Source organism: Syngnathus floridae, chromosome 8 (assembly GCF_059516105.1).
Source record: "Syngnathus floridae isolate MCC-2025c chromosome 8, RoL_Sflo_1.0, whole genome shotgun sequence".
In the NCBI taxonomy this organism is placed as follows: Eukaryota; Metazoa; Chordata; class Actinopteri; order Syngnathiformes; family Syngnathidae; genus Syngnathus; species Syngnathus floridae.
In genome coordinates, this window is record NC_142420.1 from 3,388,273 (window position 1) to 3,398,959 (window position 10,687).

At 40.2% G+C, this 10,687-nt stretch overlaps 1 long non-coding RNA gene across 1 annotated transcript; it reads left to right on the forward strand.

Moving 5' to 3' along the window:
• The first annotated feature begins 5 nt into the window (after positions 1-5).
• LOC148393999 (uncharacterized) lies at positions 6-4,030 on the forward strand. Its single transcript, XR_015860101.1, has 2 exons — positions 6-1,140; positions 2,029-4,030. It is a non-coding gene; the product is annotated as an uncharacterized LOC148393999 (long non-coding RNA).
• The last annotated feature ends 6,657 nt before the right edge of the window (positions 4,031-10,687 follow it).

Here is a 10,687-nt window from a genome sequence, read left to right on the forward strand (position 1 = left end):
GACTTTGACTAGCCCACATGACAATGTGTGACTCCAAAGACTTAATTGGATTCAACAAGTATGTGTGCCAAGGTTGTCTATAGATAGAGAAAGCCAAGTAGAATCAAAACAAGGACACAGCAATATATCGGCCTAGCTCATGTCACCACTCTAATTATATGTGCCAATGAGGCCGAGTCTAACATTCCTCAGAAAAAGTAAAGGTAAAGAATATTTGGCTAAATTTCAAGATGAGCCTAAAATAACGGTAATTTAATTTGTCCTTCTCAAAGTTTTGAATGCATGTCCAACTGTTTAATTTTCCAACACTTTTTATTCAACTAGCTGGTTTGTTAACTAGTAAATGAAAATTTAAATGGGTGTTTGATCCATGGATATCAACAGCTTTAGAACGAAGTTCATAATATGAACCGGAATTCCAAACAAAATAAATCTAAAAGGATACCCACGGGATACTTACCAGATCTAAATCATCCGCTCTGTTCGTTTCATTTCACAACAATGGCTCAGCCAGTAAAATGTCATGTTTCCAGTAAACTAATCCATGTCATCAAAGTATTGTGTTAACATTTCAGATGGAAATGGAAACAAATTTATATTTTCATTGCAAACCTAGCCACCAGATTTTATGATTCTGGGAAAACCCATTACAGTCAATCCACATTAGATGCTGTCTGAGATTGTCAGTATTTGGTTTATTTAAACAACATAAGGACAATCAGTTTGCTTTAAGACTTTGCTTTTCTTCAGGAAGGAAGTTATGTCGTCCAAAGTGGAAGTATGTGTTTGAAGGATAGTTTTGGCAGCCTTTTGGAGATGCATGTCAAAACAGCAATGTTGTTTAGCTACTCAACATTTTGCACTCTGGTTAACAAGCAAATTTTCTGTTAAAAGCCCAAATCGTCATAAGTAAACATACTTTGAGAGTAGCCACACTAAACTTCCCTTTTGCATCTTGCCTTTACTTGTAAACTTGTCTTGACACCGTCTTCTCTTCTTTCCACACGGTTCTTTTTCTATCCTCTCGGCTATTACCTGATTCCAGAAAGAGGCCCTCCGAGCTCGCTGTGTGGAATTCTGTCTGGTTTGTATCAACATGCAGAACAATCGACCTATACGATGCTCCCTCTCAAGCCAGTCGTAAGTATGCCTCTAACTCAGATAGTTTTGATTACCATGTGTTCACTCATCACTGTCTTTCACTCTTATGTTTACGCAACTCCTTTTAATTCTCAGTTGGACGGATTGGGAATAAAAACAAATCCAGAGTTCATGTAAAAGTTTAGATGCTTCCTCATTATTTCTTGTCACGGCCTGAGTTAAAAGCCTTCTGAGTCCACATGCCGCATGAGGGACTGAATTTGGCATCTGGTTCTGTGTTGTTATTGTCAGGGTTGTCATACTTGAGGAATAACATTTGCTTTGGATTCACGTGGTCATCTAATAATTTTTAAAAGTTGCAGCAATTGCTTTGACATCACCTCTGCTTGTTTTACACTCCCTCCTCTATTCCCTGTTTGTCATGGCTGTAGTCAGCGAGGTCTCCGAGGGTATTTTTTTCCATTATGCCTCTAAACAAACATTTTTTTTTCCTTTCGTCTTAAACCTATTCATGGCTTGCCACGGTGAATCATCCTAATCCATCTCTCCCTGTCTTCGGCATCTTCTGCTCTAACTCCAGCTGTCCGCAAGTCTTCCCTCATCACATCTCCTACCTGACGACTCAGAACATCCATCTTGAAATGTATTCTCCTTTGCAAGCCCAAACAATCTCAATCTGGCCTCTCTAACTTTCTCCAACACTTCCCGCCTTTGCTGTCCCTCTGTTGAGCTCATTCCAGATCATGTCCTTCCTCATCATCTTGCAAAAGAACCTCTGCATCTTCAACAGCCCGTGTACCCACTGAAGTATCTGGACATCTTCTGAGTGTGTTTCGCAGCCCTTGTATATGACGCAGAGAATGGAGGACAATCGGTCCTCGCTCTGCTTTTGTCATCATTCTTTTCCATCCTTTGATTGCTTTTCAGCACATCATCAGTGTCATCGGCCAACACGCGCCCGCCACGCAAGCACAAATCTGTGTCACGGAGACACCCCGGAAAAAAAACTTGACAAGGTCTCGTAAAAGTGAGCCATTTCACGCCAGTTTCCGTAAGATGGAACAGACACGGTGAAGAAAACCTCCAGGATTTTCGTCCCTTCTCTTCCAGTCACCCAACTCCCTGAAGAAATAAAAACTCATCAGTGAATGGAAAACCAATCACCAAAAATCCCTCCCAGTATGACACTGCCATGTTCGGACGTGAAGCTCGTGACTTTGGAAAGGTCTGCTTGCGGGCCAAGAGCGAGAAGGTCTTTTCACAGCTCAGCTTTTAAGCCTGCACTTTTTCCCTAGCTTGAACTGCTTGTGATGCGGAGGACGGGAAAAAAAAAAAAGATAATTGAGATTATTTTTCCACTCACGGATGCCTTGAACGTCATTACTTCTTGAGGTGCTGTGTTCCCGGTCGATACACTGAAAGTCCTTCCAAGTCAAATTTCAATTTGATAACCTCTGCGTTGACTGTTTGATTTTATGGATTTGCTCCAATTTTTTTCACCATAGTTGTGGTATGTCAAATGACAAATTTCAGCATTCAGTAGCAAGTGGAAAATATGACTGCATTGATTCTTAAACCAAACAGTGGGTTGTGTGCGTGCATGTGGTTCTGAGATTCTTGCCAAATGTTCCCATCATTTGTAGTTCAGTGCCATATTGTTCAGTGCAACGTTTTAATCGTTTGCTTTCAAAGCCCTGGAGGCAAAATGATTACTTCTTTTTCACCTATTATATGGATTACAATAATCCCTTGTGGTTAGTCACAAAATCACCTACCCCAGCTGAAAATCAGTGAATTTTACAAAGCGTCAAACAGGAAATGAGTTGAGGGTACTCAATAATATCTCCACTAGTTGCAGTCAAGTTGAGTTATTATTATGCCCATCCATATTTCATTTTTTGGGGGTTTCTGACATGAAATTTGACATGAGCAAATTGAGTTATAAGCTTCGAGCAGCCCTCGAGGTTCATCTGCAGTAATGATCGGGTTCCTTTATATTTGCATGACGATATGATGACATGTTTTCTGGTTGTATCCAAGTTTTTGCTGAAGGACCTCGACAGATGATGGAACATTAAGGCGGTACCTGGACTCTCTCTCCTCACCAGTGACGTCAACACTGATGACTTGAACACTTGTTGCGGTTGCTGCTCAACGACTCAAACATCAGCAAGCACAACTTCAGGTGAACATGTTCATGCACGGAATCCTTTTTTTTTTAATTCCCCCAAACCTTGATGTCAAAACCATCATTTCCTTGCAAACAAATCGAAATGTTTATTACCTTGGAAAAGACATGCAGGGATTACACAGTGTGAGTCGCAATGTGGTTTTCATTTGTGTGCGCTTTTCATACATATATCTTCCCTGTGAAAGATGAATAGCCACATTACAAGCAGGAGGAGGATCACAACTGACAGCAAATGGATACAAGGCAAATCCGCTGGCATGAAACTGGAGTCTGCATGGCAGTGATGTAGCTGCTCCGAAAAAAAAAGTACTTTTTACACGTTACTGCTATGTGGTTTACTTGTGAGGACGATGCGTGTGCATTCACAAATCTGATGCTTAGTTATGGTTGGGTATTGCAACACATAATGTTAAGTTACTCATTTGCAGAAAGTATGTGCCGTCATGGATTCAGTATGCAATGGTTGTCTTTCTCCAATAAACTAATAGAAGACAAGCTCTGTCCTCTATTAGTTGTTGAAATGTTTATCCTTAAAAATAATACCAAAAGTAGCTAATCATAAGTATAATTGCAGAGGTACAAGAAAATCTTGATAATCTTGATTGGCTAATTGCACAAAGAAAGGCAGGAACCTGGATTTGAACCTCTGAACTGTGTTAACCGCTCGATCGCTGTGATGCTGTGGTGGTAAATATTGTGAGGGGAAAAAATGTAAATAAATAAACTCTGCACGCTCAAGCAATCGCAGAAAAGTGTTTGTGCGCTGTGACTGCGAGGAAGGGAATTTATGATTTAAAGTCAAACCCAATGAGGTGTGTTATTAAAGAGTCAGCCATTTGGTGTTACAGTATCAAATGCATTGTTCCTGGATTTCCAGGATTCCACCACCACATTTATGTTCCAAATTCAAAATGCAGATCTTCAATATACTGCCTCAAGTCACATCCCAGATGTCGTTTTCAGCTGGCGACACCCTGAAATTGACTTATCTTGTGTTTTCTTTCAGATTGCAAATGCTTTTAGGTGAAGAAAAACTTTACTAGCGGAAAGTTAGCCGGGAGGGGTATGCTTACTGTTAGGTCGTAGAAAGGAGACAGCGTGGAGAGAAAACAGCAGCCTTTCAGCGCATAAACTGTTTACATGTGTTTGTACACAATGACCACACTGCCACACGCACCACATCTCACCTCGTCTTGTGGCATGCTCCAAGTTATTGTCACACGTCCGAGAGAACACATCTGCTAACTTAGTTTGTCAAAGAGCCGACGCTAAGCTCGTATTTGCAAACTAAAGTTGAGTATTCAAGAGCTTACAGAGGTAGCTAGTCAATTGAGGGTTATGGAACCACGCTACCACTCACCTTGAATAAGATAATTCAATATTGCAAATTAAATACAGTATTGTAATAAAAATAGAATGCAACAGTCTGGTGAAGTTCATCGGTCTGCGATTCAATTGATGCAAAGACTTTTGGATAGTTTCAGATTTTTTTCCTCAGGATTTTCTTTCACATCACCCCATAGGGAACCTACTATGAATGTTTATTAGCTTTTTTTCTGGAGAATTTTTGGAAGTTTGTCAAAATCTTTGTTGTTGTTTTGCAGACCCAGTAAGATTCCCGCATCATAGCCCTCACAAGGAAAAAAAAAATCTCAGCACAACTAGTGCAAGTAAAGATTATGCCACCGAATGTTAAATATTATTGACTTTAATTTATCCTCACAAGGATCATACTGCAAATGACAAATCACACTTCCACAATTAAGCACCATGTACAGACAAATGTGGTGTGGCAGCTGCAAATTGGCAGCACCATTTTAATAATGCAATGTGGTGGAAATACAATCCCCTTCATTCAAATCCTTTTGAATGCGCTATTTAAAAAGATCTTTCATTCCATTCCTAAATGGTAAAGGCCATATTGAAATTAAATCTGTTAAATTAAAGCCACACTTTATCCGCTTTGCTGAATGTCAAATCCACTGTGGTGTTGTATGAACATTAAATCTTAAAATGCAATCAGGTCCATCCCAAAAATGAAGTCAGGAGAGACAAGATTTAAAAAAAGACATGTCGCCTGATTGAAATGAGTTTATTTTCTTGGTTTTGTCATGTGATTGAACCAAAAAAGAGAAACGTTTTTGGTCTGGTCGACGTCCGATTTCTCCGGTTGATTAACATAAATAAACGTGAAGACTCTGACGGAGACAGAACGTTGGAGGACAGGAGTGATGTGGACACATTTAGGACAGCCAGCTCACTAGGTGAGATGAAAAATAATCAACTGCCGTCTAATTACACACTTCCAGGATGTCAATGACACACTTTATCGAAAGTTATGCAACACATCCCGAAAAAATAACAAGACAACTAAAACGGCGGGGTCGGGGGGATTTTTCGAGGCAAAAACTTTTAGAGTTGTCAAATTGCTCAAAATTGTGTGAAAATAAACTGATATAAAGTCATTCTATCACATGAAAGGATATTGAAAAATCTATGAAACTTATCATTCTGGAAATTATGCAGGGATATTATAATATTATTAGAAAATATTGTCAGGATAGGTAATTTATGCAAATTCTAAAACTATGTTAGAATAACATCATTATATTATGTGGGTGGAAATGGAATTTTGGAAATTTTATTATTTAAAGACTTTAATGACCATGTTGGGCCTTGATTGTGTTTAATTTAATGCAAATCAGTGCACAATTCCAACAATAGGAGACAAGACTGCTGCATTACGTGAAACTTAATCCCTACTTGCTCGACGTGCAGAAATGTGGTGCAGGTGTTAGAAACCATCATTCCCTCTAAAAAAAAAAAAAAAGAAAAAAAAACTTCCTGACAGAGAAGAGCCAGCCAGCATCTAATTAGTCCTGGAGAAGCTTTTTCTTTCTTTTTTTTTCATGATTCCTCCTCACTGTGTTTTCTATTAAAATAGTTTCCAGAGAAAAAGCCTCAGGTAATACCTGCCGGAGGCACTTCCAGAAGCTCGGCCTGAACTCCAGCCACCTCTTCTGCTATTGTTCGCTCCAGCTTAAAAGAGGCATTTCATTCCTGCTTTCATCCAAAATGAAAAAAAGTTTGCGCTCAGCGGTCAAAGTCCAATGAAAAAAAGGGGACAAAGGACGTTCACTCACGTGTATCTCAACACATACTGTAAGCCAAATATTGCAAGCTTTGAGTCACGAAAAAGCCGAGTAGAAATATGTAAAAATAAAACCCATTGCTATGTCTGCAATGTATTTGGATTTGGGGTTCAAAATAATAAGAATGATCAGAAAACAAAGTGAACCTCATTATTTACAAGCTAAGTCGTTCAACCTCTGCTGTGTGGTTCACACCTCAAAGAAATAACTTTTATTTTGTTGCTAACCAAAGCAGCAGCTCCTACTAAGCACATAAACACTCAGATGAAATTAAGTGAGGAGTCCTTTAGTATGTGTGTGGACAAGTATGAGGTTTCGCTTCATATACAGTTAGTTTGTATTCATTTTTATATATTTATTGTTTTATTTTTAAATAATTTTCCTTTCAGATTTGTTTCAGAGGGGTGTTGGGTTTTTAGGCACCAATATTTAGGGTTTCCGCAAATAGAGCGGCTTCAAATAAACAAATTGATTAAACAGAGTGGATACTAGATTGGTGATCAGTTATCATTCTTGCTTTTCTTTTAATTTATTGATCAATGATCAGCTGCTGAATGCTAATCGGCTAAAGCCTTTAAACAAGTTCCAAAGATGATCTTGCCTTGTGTTGTGCGTGTGCGTGCTTGCGTCTTATTAGCACAGTAATAAAGATGATCGAGTTTTAAGTGAAGAAGGCATCTTAATTGCTTTTCCAGTAGAGCCTGACGTGTGGTTGTGTTTTTATATTCCACATGTAATACGCTTGACATATATGTGGAATTAAAAGTGATCTTAAATTCTATGCAGACAATGTTTATGTTCCGGGGATTTATGCAACTCAATAGCGATGCCCACTTGAAGATGACTTTGTTGTTGAGACACCTGTAATAAATGTTCTGGAAGACTCTGAGATGTAGCTCCACAGAGTTGTGTGCATCCATGCTCATTTGTCCTGTCCAGGCTGTTTGTTTTATGTTATTTTTAGCTATAATTTTTCACATGCAACTTTTGTGGTGTTATCACAAACACATGCTGCAGAATGCTTGAACTTGAAAGTGCATCTTCCCGTTCAGGGAGTTTTTTTTTTTTTTTTTTTTTACATTTTTTGAACATTCAAAAAAAACCTTTAAAACTGGAATTTGTGAGGTAGCTCTACAAACGCAAATCACTTTTGCAGCTCAGCTTTTGCTGAGTCAAAGATCAAGTTATTTGGCATTCCAAAAAGTTGTGAAGCTTGTCAGAGCAGTGTGACCATCACACTGTGCATTTTTACATTTTAGTGTGTGTGTGTGTGCGCTTCTGGTCCTTGACATGATTGAGAGGCGCCCGTCTGGACGTGATTAGGTGAGCCAAAGTACTGAAGACGTGCAGTTCTAATTGTAAGCAGATGACCGCCCGGCTAGCAGTGGACACACTGGAAAAAAAATGGAATGCACCTTTCAAATGCCACAAATTGGCTTTTCCCTGTCAAAGGCCTTTCTTATTTTCCACAACACAATCCACCTTCACACACACAGACACACACACACAAACCGGTACTTCTGTATGTATTTCCAATAGATGCAAATAGACAGTCTTTGCTACGTGCGAGCTCTGATGCATCATGTTCACGCAAGCCTGAATTGTTTATTGTCATTTGACAGGTTAGTGTGTTAACCGCGGCCTCCTGATTACATCGACTTTGTTTAAGCAAAAGACCATCTGGTTCCCATATGACTGACTGTCAGGAGTAGCTTACAGCTGGCCGCCAGCCAGAATATATCAGCAAGGAAGCTGAAGGTCCCGCTCAGTAATCTATGAAATTCCCCACGCAACAATGCTTCATCATCCAGGTAAAAATCAGGACAGCCTGTTTTGCACCACTTGCTCCCTCTCAGTCTATTATGTATTGAATGTGATTTTATTGTTTTAAAATTGTGTTTAAAAACTTTTAAAAAGTTCCATAAAAATGTAATTGAGGTGGGTATTTCTGTAGTTATTATAAAATGATAAGAACCTTGAAATTATTTTACAGTAGAGATTTAATATTATGACAAATTTAAAAAACAGACATTTAAGAAAAAAGCTGGAATATTAACAGTGGAAATCAAACTTTTTTCACAGAATAAAGAAACTATGAGAAAGAAAATGTGAAATAATACTATGATATAAAATACAGTTGTTCATCCATTTTCTGTACCGTTTTGTCCCCACGGGGGTCACAGTAGTGTTGGCTCGTGAGTGAACGATGGGTTCAAAAGAACGAATCTTTTCAGTGAACAAGAGTGAACGAATCACTTCCTAAAGTGATTCGTTCTTTTTTCAGTTCCTATGACTTCAACCAGTAGGTGTCAGTAATGCCCATTGAAGCTGGTGCCACCTCGTCGTAACACAAAACGAAGAATTGTGCCGAGCGCCGTTGGACGATCAGGAGAAGAAGATTTGAATTGACGGATGTGACGTCAGGGCTTTAGGTAAATTGAAGACAGGTGTGCTCAAGGGGAGTTATCATATGCAGGTACCCCCGAGCGCATGGCGGCGGACTTGCTCTCAGGTAAACTAGCATGCGAGCAAATGTTTGTCGTCTCCTGCCGTTTTTCACGACGGACGCCTTGTTTGTTGCACGATTGGCACCCTTTGTTGCCTTTTCTCACAAGGCTTTTTTTTATTATTATTATTTATTTTGTTTGTCGCAGGATTGTCGTACTCTCGTGACTCGGCCACGTCACGTCCACCGCGACGGTGGGCTTGGAGGTAAATTGTAGGCCGCAGGCAATTTAGCCCGTGAGCAAATGTTTGCAGTTTCTTACGATGCCATTTTTAATTTCTTGCAGGATTTTCGCTGTCTAGGGAGTGCTTGAGGTTTGGGCACGGAACGCCACAATCAAATTTGCGTCGCGTCGTTTCGCGTTTTGGTGGTATTTTAAATGTCTTTTGCGGTTTTTTTTTTTCAATGCTGGCCAGCATTTTTTCATTCATTTGTTTGTAGAAGGTTCGTAAATGACGCCGCCGATAAGCGCGTGTTTGTCTGACTATAGGAAATGTTAGTTTGACTCTAGTCAACTAAACAATTTTTTAATTATTTTATATTATGCGTGTGCCATTTCCGTGTCGTGCAAACTGGTGACTGTAACGACTATGTCACGTCATGTCCAAATCGGACCAAATCCATTCAAAGATGGCGCCCGCCCGCTCTCGTTCCGTTACGCAACAAACATTTGCGCAGGTTATTTTCTCCCGTCTTGGACGCCGCCAACCTGGATCATCTGTCCAATGTGAGGTGAGTTGTAGATGATGAAATTAAAATGTGAATTATAATCTTGAATAATTCTCATAATTTACTACAATGTAATGATTATATATTATTTCAAATGTAAAACTGCTTAGAATGTATCAAATTAAAATATTAACTATAATTTTGATAAATTATCATAACTTACTACAATATGATAATATTTTTTTTTAATGGAAAACTCCTAGTATGTATAATTGTGGTAAAAAAAATCATGCCATTGGTACTCGTCTCAATGTCTATTTTTGTTGCAATAATTTGCTTGTCTTTTGTAGCACTAACAAAGGCCGCCCAGCCAGTATCCTTCTATACAAAGCAAGCAGGAGGCTCTTGAGGAGCCCTTTCAGTGATGTTAAGGACACTGAGGAAGAGTCGTCCTAAATCAGGTGAAAACCTGTTTTTGTCAAGTTTCAGCTTCCCAACACACAATGGTTGTCAAGTTTTAGCTTCCCAGCACACAATTAATGGCTGTCTGTGTTTTTGTAGGCTGCAAGAGGAGCCGAATGGGAAAAGGAGCAATGGCCTATCCAAAGGAGCAATGGCCTATCCAAAGCCGCAATGGCCTATCCAAAGGCGCAGTGGCCTATCCGAAGGCGCAGTGGCCTATCCGAAGGCGCAGTGGCCTATCCGAAGGCGCAGTGGCCTGTCCGAAGGCGCAATGGCCTGTCCGAAGGCGCAATGGCCTGTCCGAAGGCGCAGTGGCCTGTCCGAAGGCGCAGTGGCCTGTCCGAAGGCGCAGTGGCCTGTCCGAAGGCGCAGTGGCCTGTCCGAAGGCGCAGTGGCCTGTCCGAAGGCGCAGTGGCCTGTCCGAAGGCGCAATGCCATATCCAAAGGCGCAATGCCATATCCAAAGGCGCAATGCCATATCCAAAGGCGCAATGGCCCTATCCAAAGGAGCAATGGCCCTATCCAAAGGAGCAATGGCCCTATCCAAAGGAGCAATGCCATATCCAAAGGAGCAATGCCATATCCAAAGGAGCAATGCCATATCCA